At 34.6% G+C, this 4,841-nt stretch overlaps 1 non-coding gene across 1 annotated transcript; it reads left to right on the forward strand.

Annotated features, from left to right (window-relative positions):
• Positions 1 to 1,070: 1,070 nt before the first annotated feature.
• LOC141409589 (U1 spliceosomal RNA) lies at positions 1,071 to 1,234 on the forward strand. Its single transcript, XR_012430516.1, has one exon. It is a non-coding gene; the product is annotated as a U1 spliceosomal RNA (small nuclear RNA).
• The last annotated feature ends 3,607 nt before the right edge of the window (positions 1,235 to 4,841 follow it).

Here is a 4,841-nt window from a genome sequence, read left to right on the forward strand (position 1 = left end):
CATTGAAAACTGCTTTACCAATCATATGTGTGCCTGTACTATTAGAATTTAAATCAATTTTGTACTGCCAATTTATACCATTGTTTTATAATCACGGGATCCTTGCTTTACATTCTAAACTGTTGTTTCTGAAAAATGAGTGAACAACAAGTTTTTTTTTTCTTAAAACAGGTAGTCTTCAAAGGATTCTCTTCTTTAGTAAAAATAAAGAGGAGAGTTGGACATGGTGGTACACTTCTGTAGTCCCAAGCATTTGGAAGGCTGAGGCAGGAGTATTCCTTGAATCTTGGAGTGTGAGGCCTCATTGAGATATCAGCTCTCATCATGCCACTGTAGTCCAGCCTCGGCCACAGAGCATATTCCTAGGTATAGAATAAAAGACAGAACGATGAAAAGTAATATAGCATTACTGTATTTAATTCACTTGTAGTAATGCGTGGATAGTATATTTAGCCAAAACATTTTAAATTTGTAATATGCCAAGAGGGCAGATATTTGAGTCAGATTGCTAGCTACCTCCTCAAATGGCTAAATCTGTAATATTTTGCAAAGTATTTCTCCTAACTGTAATTGATTTTTTATTTGTTAAATGGATTTCCTAATGCTACGCGCTTAGGTAACTAACTCAAGTATTAGTTATATTAACTCAAAAACTTGTTATGAATGGCACATATTAGGCAGTAAAATATAAGCTACTACTAGATATTACAAATTTTTTTTATCTGCTTATTTTTAAAGCTCATAGTGCACATAATAAAATTCCAGAAGACCTAGAATGGCTGTTAAATACAATAGAACGCTCTAAGAGTCAAAACCAAAAATGAGCATATCAGTGCATAAAATGTATGGTAGCTTTATTTAGTAGTTGTTTCATTGTTTACCATAGTGTTTTTCTCACAATTTTGTAGAAGCCTGTGTCAGAATTAAGAAATTTTTTATAAGAGAGTAATCATGGATGATTGAAATTAACATTTTAAGCTGATACTGAAATTTTTAAAAAATTCTATCACATTTATAGTTGTAGTTGTATTTTCGTTCTAAGGAAAATCGAAGTCATAAAAAGAAAATGGATACTTCCCTGCCAGAGGAGATATCATAATCACGATGGTGGCTTTCCCAGGACAAGGCAGATCTATTGAACTCTGGATGTGCTGACCCCTGCGGTTTACCCAAATGTGGGAAATGCAGCTGCATAATTTGTGGAAGTGAAGGACTGTATTTGCATTTTCCCGTGGAAAAATAAAAGAAAAGAAAGAAAAGAAAAGAAAAGAAAGAAATTTGACTCATTTAGTGGATATAGAAACTTGAAAGAAGACCATGTATTGGAAACAATTCAGTGTGCCTACAAATATTGGTCTCCTCCAGTAGAAAAGAATAAGACATCAAATGGCTATTTCTTAGAAAGATCAAACAGTGCTAGGATGACAGTTACAAATGCTTGAGAACTTTATCTAGCTAAGGGGATGGGGGAAAACCCCAAAGGGCAGCAGATAAATCTGGGAGAAAGAGAAGTAATTTTTAAATGTGTGAGCCTATGTTTATGTATTAATATTGCCCTTAAAATATGTATTTTATTAAATGGTTAGCATTGGTTTTCTTGGTCTTGAAAAGTCAATTTCCTTTTGGAAATGACTTGTGTGAAATGGACTAGAAACTATGTAGCTAAAACAACTCAGATTTTTCCTTGAATAATAAATCATTTGCAGGAGTTGTGAAGATGTTAAAGATGCCAGCTTGTCTGCATTTATTAAAAGTGTATTCTAAATGAAGAAAATTAAATAGAAGGTATAAAGTTACTTTTATAATCAAATTATCAATATTTTAAAATATGTATAATCTGCAGCCAGATGACCAAGGTGCCTTAGATGAGCGTAAGTCCTCTCCAACAGAAGATGCTCCATTATATCCTCATCCAACAGGCTTTATGTATCAACAGGTAAAATAAATAAATAAAGTTTTATTTTTATTTTTCAAACTAATTTCCATCTTTACTTATATGGTATTCAATTATTATTTTCTTATATATTTTGTAACATATTAGCTGTGACTGCAAATTTTTAAAAAATTATCTACGACAGCTTTGACAAGAGGATTACAGGAAGAATACTTTAAGTAGGGTCATGTTTTATTTTACCTTTGTTATATTTTCTTTGTAATTAGGTACTGCCTTGTCCTAGTTCATAAAAATGTTTGATATTTCAATAAGAGCATAAAGTGACTTATTTAGTCTTTCTCAAAATACACGGGCAGTAAAAATTAACAATTTTATGGGCTTTAATATGTAGTTTACAAAAAAAAATAGTGACCAAAAATATAAATAATAACCATTTATGAGCACTTCTAAGTTAAAACAAATATTTTTGTTAAAATATTCTGGGAAGATTAGCCACTACGTGTGTAATGGAATTTTCTTTATTTCTCTCTCTTTTCTTTTCCTTTTCTTTTCTTTTTTCTTTTCCTATCTTTCATCCCTCTCTCCCTCCCTCCCTCCCTCCCTCTCTCTCTTTCTCTCTTCCTTTCCTCCTTTCTTTCTTTCTGTCTTTTTTTTTTTTCCAATGGAGTTTTGCTCTTGTTGCCAGGGCTGGAATGCAGTGGTTTCAAACTTGGCCCACTACAACTCTCACTGCTGCGTGTTCAAGCAATTCTCCTGCCTCAGCCTCCCAAGTAGCTGGCATTATGCGTATGTGCTATCACACGTGGCTAATTTTATATTTTTGGTAGAGAAAGGGTTTCACATTGTTATCCAGGGTGGTATGGATCTCCTGACCTTGTGATCCACCTGCCTCAGCCTCTCAAAGTGCTGGGATTACAGGTGGTGAACTATGGCACCCAGCCAGCTTAATCACTTGAAACCTTTTCTTGTGCTGTAACAGTTAGTATGACTTCTCACCAAGTTCACATAGCCAAGGGATGGAATTACCTAAATTACAACAGTTGCCCAGAGTAAAAGCTGTATTGCTCAGAAACCTTATTTTTTTATAATCAGAAAAATATAAAACAGGGGAAAAATATATTTTAAAAAAGCTGATCTTTATTCTATGAGTTCTTCATCTTTAATGTTTGATAGTTTTATTTATTTTGAGATAAAGAACATTGAAATATTTTTAATAGAAATTCTAAAATATTAAAAGTAATATGCACAATTTTCATATGTCACAATGTGTGACATGGTAGATTGTAATTTTTGTGCTGGGGGCACTTTTGTGGTAGAATTTAGGTGACACTTCTAAAACTTGGCTACATCTAATTCCAGTTAAGTGCATATTATCAGAATGCACAGTACTTGGAAGTACCATTGAACCAAGATTTCTGAGTGCTTTGGTAGCCAGTCACAATTTTCCTTGAGAGCAGTAGGTCCCCTGGTTTATTTCCATATTATCTTAAAGCTTTTATTGTTAGATATATGGTTTGCTGAAGATATAAGTGCATTCTGATTTTAAATAATTCATATAATTTTTTTTCATTCGATGTAATATCTCTCTGTCCATTGTTGGAAAAAATGGGATATGAAATGTGGTGCATAGCATGAGGGACAGCAATTCGTTTGTTCAAACTGGTTACAATATACTATGTATTTATCTTTTTAGAGTATATAAACATTAGCATCGACCACTATGAATGCAAAAATTCAGTCTACGTTAGTCAAGAACTACAAAGACACTATCAGGGCTACTGGTATTGATACCTTGTAATCCAACTATGTTATGGGCCTTCCTATTTGGCCTATTGTTATTTGCAGTCTGTGTTTCTCTTCTGGCCTAGACTTAGATTTTGGAATTTCTGTTCCTTAGAGAGTACAAGAGAAATAAGTGTAGATTATCTTATCTCTGCATTACTGCTGCACCTCTACAAGGTCGCCACTTCAAGTGAATACATCATAATGTCCTGTTTCTAATCACCTCCCAATCATCCTCGAGAAGATTCTTCAAATGAGAATCAACATGTCCTTCTTTCATGTACTCCTTAAACTTTCACTATAATGTAGATGCCAGGATGTGACTCAGTCCATTGAAAGTCCATGTGTCACATACTGACATCTGTTTGAAAGTCTAGTTTTCTGTTGTTCACATGGCCAGGACATTGATTACTACTTACTACTCATAAATTCAAACAATTGCCTTTATAAAATAATAGTTTAATGTTTTTAATCCTTAATTTAAAGAAGAGCAGGCAGTTCAATCATAGAGCTAATTTGCTCCTTCCATCTTTAATTGTTTTTTTCATTTCACAGGTCTCTGTGAAAGCCTGCCAACAGGACATTGTTCATCCACCTTGAAACTGCCATTCGTCAACCAAGCAGGTTGTTATTGTCATTAGAGAGCTCTTCAAAGGGCACTGCCCATGTGATAGTGTGATCCAGTAATTCCTGAGATGGTTCCAAACTCGATGCTAGAAAATACCAGGCGACCTGCTCTTGAACAGGATGAGTATTTCCTTGCAATTCCCTGGTAACATTTTCCACTATACAGCCATTTTTTAAATGTTATTTCAGAAGTTTTCTGAGCACTTATCTTTAGGCTGTTTCCCTAGTTTGCCCAACACATTGGAGGTGTTGCAAGTTTTACAATTATTTTACGGTCTTCAGTCAAAGAAGCAGTCTCAACGCCAAAGCAAGATAGGCTAATAATTATCTTTCCAATGGCCCATATTTATCGTGGCATCCAGGCGTGCCCTGGACCACAATTTCCAACTAATGCTGAAAAGGGGCATGCGGGGGTTTTCTGCCACGGCCTCATTCTGCCAATGAACATGTTGCAAGTACTTCTAAAATCAGAATTTCAATCACAAAGGCCCATTGTGTAGAGAGAAAGAGCCTTTTCCCATTCAAAAATGGCCAGCTT

Source organism: Macaca fascicularis, chromosome Y (genome assembly GCF_037993035.2).
Source record: "Macaca fascicularis isolate 582-1 chromosome Y, T2T-MFA8v1.1".
In the NCBI taxonomy this organism is placed as follows: Eukaryota; Metazoa; Chordata; class Mammalia; order Primates; family Cercopithecidae; genus Macaca; species Macaca fascicularis.